The sequence below is a fragment of the Pseudonaja textilis genome, chromosome 4, assembly GCF_049901715.1.
Source record: "Pseudonaja textilis isolate UNSWEBS1 chromosome 4, rPseTex1.2, whole genome shotgun sequence".
Taxonomy (NCBI): domain Eukaryota; kingdom Metazoa; phylum Chordata; class Lepidosauria; order Squamata; family Elapidae; genus Pseudonaja; species Pseudonaja textilis.
In genome coordinates this window covers 55,994,659-56,005,922 of record NC_141993.1, presented here as the reverse complement: position 1 = coordinate 56,005,922, position 11,264 = coordinate 55,994,659, and the positions used below count along the sequence as shown (strand labels likewise).

General features: G+C 36.3%; 1 pseudogene; it reads left to right on the top strand.

The window, feature by feature from the left end:
* Positions 1-5,042: 5,042 nt before the first annotated feature.
* LOC148125843 (uncharacterized) lies at positions 5,043-5,744 on the top strand (annotated as a pseudogene).
* Positions 5,745-11,264: the final 5,520 nt, after the last annotated feature.

The window sequence follows — 11,264 nt, the reverse complement described above, 5'->3', positions numbered from 1 at the left end:
TATACATGAAACCTGTAATCATGCTGTTCTCTAAAATGAGATGTTAAAAGGTGGAAAACTGAATAAAACTTGTTTTTTTAAAAAAAATAAAATGGAGGCTTTGGACTACCAGACTGGGAACTGTACCACCAAGTAGTCACACTTACATGGATGAAAGAGTGGGTAGCCTTGAGGCATAGAAGACTATTGGTATTGGGGGGTCATGACCTTCAATGAGGGTGGCATGCATTTCTCTGGTATGGGAGAAATGCAGCACATCGATGTTTCCAAAGACATTATATAAGGAACACATTGTTATCAGTGTGGGATAAAATTAACCAACAAAACTACATGAAAATACCAGATGGCTCTCCACTCTCGAATTATTGATACATCCAAATGCTACAAACATGTAAAAATTTTTCTTATGAAGATATATTAAATGAGAATGAATTGAAAACTAGATTAGAATTAAAAAAACCAAGGAATTAGAGTGGTGGCCGTATTCGTAGATACAATTGTGTTATGTGAAAGATGTGAAAACATGGGGTTTTATAGAGAACTAACAACATTGGATAAGGTATTAGTGGGGACAGATGACAAATTGATAAAGATGTTATACAATTACTAAATTATAAAATGGAAGAAGAATGAGTTAAGAGCTGATGACAGTATGGGCCAAAATTTTTGGATATAGTATTTGGATAAATGGCAAAACCCTTGGTAGAGAAATTGGAAACTGACAATGGCCACCTCTTATAAGGAAAATCTCTATAAAATGTTCTATAGGTGGCATCTGTCCACAGTGAGATCAGCTAAAATGTTTAAAAATATGTCCCCAATCTGTTGGAAATGTAAACAATCACCCGGTATACCACTACATGTGGTGGACCTGTATAAAGGCAAGGAAATTTTGGACTCAAATACAGATGTGGCTAAATAAAAATGACCAAACAACATATAGATTTTAAACCAGAATTGTTTTTACTAGCTATCACATCAGAGGGCTGTGACAAAGGGACAATATATTTATTATTATATGCTTTGACCACAGCAAGTATTGTATATGCTCATAAGTGGAAGAATGAAAACACCCCATCAGAGGATGAAACAATAAGGAAGATATACTAGACTGTGGAAATGGATAGACTAATGCTAAAAATAAAAGATAAAGGAGATACAGAATACTATTTAACATGTAATAGGTTCTATCAATGGTTAGAAATGCGAGGTAGAGGTTGGAAGGTGAAAGAATCAGGTGAGGGGGACATGGAAAGAGATACCATTTGTAATATTGAAAGAGGAATATAAGTATTAGAATGATAGATAGACATATTAGAACCACGATGACAAATCTATGGCACACGTACCAAAAATAACACACAGAGCCATTTCTGTCGGCATGCGAGAGATCACCCGGAAAAGCTCCATTGTGCATGTGTGTACACATCCCACCAGCCAGTTGATTGTTGGGTATCTGCCATGCATGCACCAGGAGAGACGCATGAGCAGAAGACATGTGCATGCGCAGCAGGCGGGGGTGCACGTGCATTGCATCATGGTGCGGGCACTTTCGGCACATGATGTGGAAAAGGTTAGTATCACTGTATTAGAATATGATGGTCAGAAACTATTGTACAATACTAGCACTGTTTAAAACAGTATATATGTTATTCTGTTTTTACTTCTGTTTTATGGCAATTGGAAAGCCAGGACAATTACACTGTATAACAACTCATGCAGTTTTTTAAAATATCTGCCAAACATTTGATGAAACATTTCATAATTTAATTCCCACCTCACATTTTAAGGATTAAGAAACAGAAATTTCATAAGCAGGCACAAGGAATAATCAAGTTCTAGGAACTATATAATACACAGAGAGAGAGAGATTGTAGGAAAAAAACAATTTTAATCCATAGTGGCAAAGTCATAAGGAGCCTAGCAGCACCTTTTTCAGACAAACAAATATTAAATGCCATAAACTTTCATGAGCTGTAACTCACTTCATCAGAAGCATAACATAACTATGCCAATGTAATATTCTAAGGCGTGAAAAGGGGACAGAAAGGGGATGGAAAACACATTAGTTAAGCAGATGGTTTGGTTACATGTAAGATGGATTACCAGCATCTTAACAAGCCCAATGTTTTTACTGAAATCTTTCGATATTGCTTTTTAACGTTCAGCTATTTCTCACATAATGCTGCAGTAAAGTCACATTTTCCAAAAATCCATACTTTTATATGCTATCCTGGGATGTTGAAATATTCTGATATTACTTTGCCCTTGTTTTGAATTGTGTGCCCATTAATTATTTTCTGTAAAGTTAGTCCTGTTTGTACCACCTAGAATCCAGAGGCGCATTACTGACAGATAATTATATATATCACTGTTCCGGACTAGCAGGCTCAAAAGCCTGCAACTCTGATTGGCCCGCTGATAGCGGATCGTGATTGGTCACCTCAGACTGATCTGGTTGGCTAGTAAATGGGCTGCTATGATTGGTCTAGCCAAGCGCGGCAAACTCAAATCACGGGCTGCTGCGGCTGGGATATTTCGCTCAGATCTGAAGTCATTAATAAAGAGCTGTTGTTGCTATCTGAGTCTTGTCTCCATCCTTGGACCCATCCTCCCAGATCAAACAATCACATTATTGGAAGAGCAAGTGGAGGTGCTTCTAATCACATGTTAAGGGCTTTGGTGATGTTGTTGGATTTCATTTTTTGGGAGGCAAAATAGACATCTAAGTTTGCAGGATCTTGTTCTCCTGTCGGCAACCAGTTTCTGTTTGTTCCTTGTGAGAATCTGCCCCAGATTGGTAGCATATGCAAATATAGGTTTGGCATCCAGTGCCTTAGAAAATGGCTATATAGATCATTGATGATCAGTTATATTCTATACTGTCTTATTTGTGTTTCAATACATCCTCCTTAGAAACTGATCTAGTTCTATATATTTCTCTGTCTATCTTTTTGTAATTCAGGCAACATGTAGCATATATGCTTCCACCCAGAATATACCCTCAAATCTGTCATCTATTGTCAGGTTACAACCACATTTGCTCTGATGTATTTGACAGAGATGCACAACTGATGGAATTAAACACAGGATTTGGGAGACTGAACAACCCATCCATTGAAATCAGGTTTATGTCTTTTAATAAATGTGTCATTTGGAAAAAGTACTAGCGTATTCCTGATTAGAAAGAGAAACATTTATTTTTGAGAAAAGTGTAAGGAAAATAAGAATTCAAAACAAACAAACAAAAACAATCCTGGACAAGAACTATTCTCCATTGTTTTAGAATTCAAGAATGGAACAATACATTTAACCTACAGGAAGGTATACAAGCTCCCCTTTATTGAATATATTCATGGAGGCTAATTATTGTGATCCTTTAATTTGGATTTTTTTTTATATTGAAATGCAATTTAGAGTCTGAATGGCTTTTCCAGCTCTGATTTGTAAGATTACCTGCTGTAGTCTTTAGTTGATGAAAAAAAAATCAAAGAACATTTGTTTGGCTGCAAAGAAGTTAACCTGTTGTTGATACTTAGGAACCCAATCTGCTGCCCCCTGACCTGCTATTGTCAGACTGAATGAACCAAGAACCAGACCATGATAGTTTCTTTATTGTTGATTACCAAAGGAAGAATCTTGCCAGACTACAGCACAATCTGCATAATTATCTGATACACTCTGTGAATAGTTAGGGTGGGACCACTCTGGGTCTCTTACTCCATACCAAATATTCCAGCCTGATTTGGCTCTTAGCTCCTTCTGAAAGACCCTCTCCTTCCAAGTGACTCTGCACTAGATCCACCCTAACTATATGTACTCTGAAACTACTGAATATTTTCTACTGTCTCTCAGTAACTCTTCCAGGTCTCAGAGAGAATCTCATCTGCTTCCAGCTCCTTTTTGTTGGAGGTGCCAAGGTTTGAATTTGATAATTTCTGCATCCAAGTAAAATAATTAGTACAGGTAAAAATGTAGAACTGGAAATGTAGAAGGATGGCAGAAGAGCAAGCTAGATCTAGAATAGGTTTAACCAGAAAAGAATATACATATTTGGTTTGCTCTGCAGTTGCTTTTCACTACAAATTTCATATGAGATTTAATATCATGTTTAGCAGTTACTCTGTGCATTTACCAGTCTAAATAAAGTGTACAATGTATGTAAATATATAATATATTGTAAAATCTGATAGAATTTTAAAGGGGGCCTCAATAAATAAATCTTTTCAACATTAATCACTACTCCTATGACCAGTGATTATTTCTTATGTTCTTTCCTGAAGCTAGGAAAAGAATTAAATTGCCCATAAAAAAACTGGCAATTACCTTTTGGCAAGGTCCTACACTGGCAACTGATTTTATACAAACAGGGCAACTAGGCAAATTGAACATTCCATAGAATGCAAAATAAGGGATATGAATGGAACATGAGGCTTGAAGACATAAGTCAGTCATCTTTGACTGAACATTAATCACAAAAGCTTTTTTTTCCTTCAAACATCTGTTTCAAGGCACAGTATAACAAATATTTCCCCAGAATTATTAGAAAGGCAATATAATGTATAAATAAGTTAAACAGAAACATGTTTTAAAAAATGTTGCTAAACAGAAACAGCATTGGTCGCACTTTTGGATGATCTCTGGCAGGAGCAGGATGGGGGGGTAGTGCATTCATCCTTGCTCTACTTGACCTCTCGGCGGCTTTTGATACCATTGATCATGGGATCCTTCTTGGGTGGCTTCGGGCGATGGGAGTGGAAGGCCTTGTGATGTCTTGGTTCACTTCCTTCCCCTGTGGCTGCTTTCAGTCAGTGTTGATAGGAAGGGAGAGATCCAACCCTCACCCACTGCTTTACAGGGTTCCTCAGGACTCAGGACTCCTGTTCAACATTTATATGAAGCTGCTGGGTGAGATCATCCGTCACCATGGACTGAGGTATCACCAATATGCTGATGATACTCAGCTGTATGTCTCAGCCTGTGGTGAGTTAAGTGATGCTGTGCCCTCCCTCTCAAAATCCCTGGAGGCTGTTAGAGGTTGGATGGGGAGCAACGGGTTGAAACTAAACCCTTGCAAGACTGAATGGCTTTGGGTTTGGGGTTCGTTGGTTCAGGGTCCATCTTTAGTCTTGGATAGGGTGACACTACCCCAAACAGACCCTGTGCATAACCTAGGGGTTTTCCTGGACTCATGACTCCTGTTCAAAGAACAGGTAGCGGTTATGGCCAGAAGGGCCTTTGTGCAACTGTAGGTTGTGCACCAGTTATGCCCTTTCTTGGATCAGACATCCCTACTCACAGTCAGTTATGCCCTGGTCACTTCCCGTCTTGATTATTGCAATGCACTCTACATGGGGCTGCCCTTAAACAGTATCCGGAAGTTCCAGTTGGTGCAAAATGTAGCAGCTTGCATGATTTTATGCAGACCCCGGTGTGCACATGTGTCACCTCTCCTGCAGGAGCTGCATTGGCTGCCAATTAGCTTCTGGGTGCAATTCAAGGTGCTGGTTATCACCTTTACAGCCCTTCATGGCTTAGGACCAGGTTATCTAAGGAAACATATCTTGCCAGTTACATCCACCCGACCCATTAGAATGAAGAGGCAAGGAATGTTGCGGGTCCCACCCCTGAGGGAGGTACACCTGGTGGGACCCAGAAGAAGAGCCTTCTCTGTGGTATCTCCATCTCTCTGGAACATCATTCCCCCAGAGATTAGAATGCCCCCCTCATTAATACTCTTCTGAAAGGCACTGAAGACCTGGTTTTTCCAGCAGGCCTGGGGAACCCAGAGAGGAATAGAGTCCATCAGGTGGCTAGTGTGATCTGCTGTCATTGGGGAGGGAGTGGGAGTTGATTTTTTATTTTTTATTTTTTTTGTTTTGTTTTTTGTTTTCCCAAATATTGTTTTATTATACTTTCCTAATTTATTATTGTTTTTATTTTTATTTTTTTGTTTTAAATATGGTTTTACATTGTGTAAGCTGCCAGGGGTGAATATAAATTAAATAAATAAATAATTAAAATAGGGAAGAAAGGTACCAATTGTCTTCTACTTGGGAACACCAGCCTGATCTGTTATGCCTATGGAACTCAAGCTGTATACAATAACATCTGAAGAAGCTAGCAAATTGTCAGCACATATCCATTGTCTCATACAGCATTACCTGGAAATCATACCACCTATAGATACTAAAAAGCTATACTTTAAAAGAAATAAATGCAGTAGTTCTTTTTAAGTAGTTACAATGTTTTTCAATCACTTAACTTCTTGGAAACGTTTAGCATTCTAAGATATGAAGATAGCAAATACAAAGGCAAATAAAGATGCCTGGAGCATTCCAAGAAAAGTTTAAAAATAATCTGAAGAAGATACAGCAGGAGATTCTGCAATTCTTCCAAAAATGGGCAAAGTTGTAAGACTTAGACTTTCATCATGAGACTGCAATGGACAAACTGGACCTAATGTTCTGGTGTTTCTTCAAAGACTTATTCAGCTTAAGTTAAATGGTGTACATTTTGGTACTACTATTCTTACTTTTTACTTCTCAAAGTAAGCCTTTGCCTTTGTTTGAAATAAATTCACTTTGCAAGGAAGTCATGCAACACAATCAGTGTTTGACCAGTTGTGGTCCTCCATTCTAAAAAGTGCTCTTAAAATGTAAAGATAACATTTATTTACAATCCAATTATTGCATGTTGGCAAGAGATTGGGTAGTTATTAACCTTTACATAAAACAGCGAGTTCTTGAAATCAAACAGCTCAAGCTGAATGTTAAAGCACCTATTTTATGTATATAAAGTTCCAAGTTCAGTTCCTGCCATTTCCTGCTAAACTATCTTTAGGAAGAAGTTTAAGGAGTTTAACTTCTTTTTTTCTTTAAATAAATTTTATTGATTTTACAATTAAAACAGACCAACAACACATACATAATGTAAGAGAGAAAAAGAAAAGAAGAAAAGAAGAAGAAAATGGAAAGAAAAAGATAGAAAACAAGTAAAAACATTTTCATCTTCAACAGTTTGTGAGACCTCCTTTTTATCCTTATTTTATGCCATATACACACTTAATCCTTACATATATCTGTAAATCACTACTATGATCATATCCTATCCTCTTTTGCCTTTTAGTGTGAAATCTATCTTTGGTCTATCCATTTGTATCAGCAGTTCCAGCTGTTGTAGTATATTGAAGTGTCTTTATTTTTTAATGCCAAAGTTAATTTGTCCATTTCTGCACAACTTGAAATTTTTTGAATAATCATCTCCTCTGATGGAACATGAGGCTGTTCCAACATTGTGCAAAAGCCAATCTGGCCGCTGTCAAAATATGTATTATTATATATTTCACTTTTTTGGTATTTGTTTATCAAAGATCCCTGATAGAAAGGACTCTGGTTTGAATTCGATCTGTTCTCTTATCATTTCCTCCAGCCAATTTCTAATTTTTTGCCAATATTTTTGAGCTTTTGTACAGGACCACCACATATGGAAGAAAGTTCCCTCTTTTTTTTTTGTATTTCTAGCAATTCGGACTCATATTGCGGTGCATCTTCGCTAATCTCTAAGGAGGAAGTTGCCATCTATAAAACATTTTATAGGCATTTTCTTTGTATGCTACCGATTTTGTAATGTTATTATTTCTACCCCAGACCTTTTCCCATTCTGTTACGGTAATACTATGTTCTACATTCCTACTCCAGGCTATCATGTTACCTTTTACAATTTCTTCTTCTAATTCTACTTCTAATAAATAATTATAAAAGTTTGTTATTTTCTTTTTTACCTTATCCTAATAAAGTTTTATCTAATTGCTGGAGTTTATTGTTAAATCCAAATTCTTTCTTGTCCTGTTTATATCTACTTTGAATCTGAAGATATGCCCACTGATCAATTTTTAATCCCCGATCTTGAAGGTCTTGCCACGATTTCAGATTTCCTTGCATCCTTATATTTAATCATTTTAATAATATCCAGATTATTTGGGTGAATCATCACCTCCATTGTTGAGATCCAATTGGTATTTTTAAATCATGCTTTTTCTGTATTTTCTTCCAATTACTCAATAATGAATCTCTGATTAGGTGTCTGTGAAGATATTTCTGGCTAGTTTTCCCAACATCCCATAAAAAAGCATGCCACCCCCTCTGTAAATCATGGCCTTCTAAGAATAATATTATCTTATTGGTTAAATTCACCCATTCCTTTAACCATACTAAAGAGGCTGCACTAGAAGTTTAACTTCTTTAGGGAGAAGTTGCTTGCCAGCAGAAACTAGCTTGCTAAAATTGTTTCTGTCAATTATCAAAAAAACTTCTAATCAACAAACAAACAAACGAATATGTAGGGAAAAATTTCAAAAGTGATTGTCAAAAGAAAACTAGACTTTCCTGGTTTTTTTTCTTTGAAAATATTTCACTCTTCATCCAAGAAGCTTCTTTAGTTCATTTCACTTCACTTCTTCAGAACTGAGGAAGGTTCTTGGATGAGAAGTGAAATGTTTTCAAAGAAAAAAATACCCAAGAAAGTCCAGTTGCCCTTTGAAAAGGACCTTTGGGACAACCATGACCTGGATGCTTGAGAATCTCCATAGACATGTAGGGAAAAGCCTGAAAGTAGAAATGTCAATAAATAATATTTATAAATTAAGATAATTTCTTATTGTATCATTCTAGTCTTGCCAGGTCTTATTTTTCAGGAAGTAGGATGGCTACTAATTCGGTATTACCTCTGCTTTAAACAAACCAAAGTGATGAAATTAATTTGGATGGTAAAATTTATCTGAACATCTCTTGGATCTCCTGATTATGTTTTAAAACTTCCTCTACCAAGCCAAACTGACTTATATTTGTTTCTAGGTATGGACAGCAGCACTGTGTTTAATGGTCTGCAATGAATATTCATAGCAAATCATCTGCATACATTGTTCATTCAGCCTTATTTAAACTTCTTCATGCTTCTTAAGAAATTGGAGCAAAACAGCCTCTGGCAGACTTTGTCCTCTTTTGGCACCCATTATTAAATTCTGAGTGGAACTTGACAGCACTGAGCATAAATTTAACATTCATAAATAAAAGCAAGAAAGTAAAGAAGCTATCCTGGAATTTTTAAAAAAAGAACAGATGTTTAATTATTTGGGTCTTTTAAATCAAAATGTGAGTATTTTTTATAAATCAAAATGTGAGAAGTATGTGTAGATTGTGTAAAAAATCTGTTAAAAGGGTTCATAAATAATTTGAAATTCAATAATTGTAAACTTTTTAAAAACAAGGATACCTGATAGAAATGAACTGGCAGATAAAGATAACATATTGGGTCTTACTGGAAAACTATCAAGGGACTATTTAAAATCAGATCAAGAGATCAGTTAATAGCAGATAAAAGTACTGTAACCGTCAATGGTTTTCCTATTTACAGTTAACGAAAGATTTTATATGCATAAAAAGACCTACTATGGAGCAAATAGATTTTGAAGCACAAGTGTTCATATGCATATGCAATTGCTAAAATTTACAGACTTTTGTTGAAATTTGAAACAGGAAGAACAGGTTAAAATATATGAAAAAGTGGACTAAGAATGGTGGTTATAATATGCAGATCAATCAATGGGAAAATAGCAATAGCACTTAGACTTATGTACCACTTCACAGTGCTTTACAGCTCTCTGTAAGTTAGAGTCAGCATATTGCCCCCAATAATCTGGGCGCTCATTTTACTGACCTCCAAAGGATGGAAGGCTGAGTCCACCTTGAGCCTAGTGAGTTTTCAACTGCCAAATTATAGTAGTGCATTCCAACCACTGTGGGGTTAAAGAGGTTGAAATTTACACCGTGTTATGATTTCTAAGATAATTTTTATATCATTGCAACATAATACTGTTGGATAAACAGAAAAAAATATAAATGATTATCTATACATGTCTAAAACACTTGTTTTCATAATTTTTAATTGGGTGAAACAGTGCACCCCAGGGCAACAATTTTTGAACCAAGGTATTTCAAATGACTTAATTTCCAGGATGTGTCCAAAATTCAGGAACAGTGATTCCCATGGAAATTAAATTTAGGGCAATTCTTTGCTACTTCAATGTTACTGCACCAGCTTTGTTGGGCTGCTGCTGCAATCATGTGAGGCTCATTTTTAACATTCTGTCACAGTTTCCCACCCAATCTGAGAACCTCTTGCTTCCTCCCATTATCCTCCCTGCTGGGAGGGGAAGTGGGAAGCCAGGGACAAAAAGGATAGAGGAGGGAGGGAGGGATGAAGGATGGGGGAGGGAGGGAGAGGAAGGAAAGAGGGAAAGAAGAAAGGAAAAATTCTGATGCTCCCTGTCAATTTCCCAAAAGGAAATACAAAGGGGAATCTAGCAACATGTCTGAAGTCACTCCTGCCCCCACTGCTTTTTTGCCCATCCATGGTCATTTTGTTTCTCTGTTTAGACAAGGAAATAATTTTGAAATGATGACCCAATTGGGCAAAAAATATTTGATTTGATTTTTACGTTCTTGTACCTTTTGCAATCCATGTAAAATCCAAAGTTTGCCACCTGGCTGGTATTTTAACAGATTGCCCATCTAAGGTTTCTGAATGCTGATCAGTACTTGCTTTTATTTCAGCCTTAAAATCAGTATTTTTTGACATCTTCTTAGTTCAGATTCCCATTTAAATGCATAAAGATACAAAATTGTTTTTCTCCTCTTTTGGGAATGTAGCAGGACTGCACTAGAGAATTACTAATATTCTTGGAAATGAGGTTTCTACTAAAAGTAAAATATAAATAAATCTAAAATTCCTTTATTCATGCTCTTTATGCTGATAGAAAAAAGCTGGAACAGTCAGTAAAGAGATTTATACCCCTAGCCTTTTTCTGCCATAAGTATTGAAGCCAGACAAATAGATGGAATTCAGAAACAAACTGCTGGTTTCAAAAACTGGTGTTTTTATTGCTATGTTCTGGCTACAAAATATAGTTGTACATTCAAAAGCTATCATTGCTCTGCTAACAATTTGTTAATAATGATGTTTTCCTTTTGCGCAGTGCACTTCAATGAAGCATATATTTTTCCTTAGTCATATATGTCTGCCTTAATTTTTTCTTCATTAAAAAGGAAAATGGACAAAATGAAATTCAAACCTTTAGCATGTATTTGGGCTCCTTTGAAGAATTACGGTATAATCTCCAGAGGATAACCTTACCCAAGTATGGGTAAGTATGAACTTGTATTCTGGGTAAATAGTATACTCTTCAAGACATTTTTATGCATAGC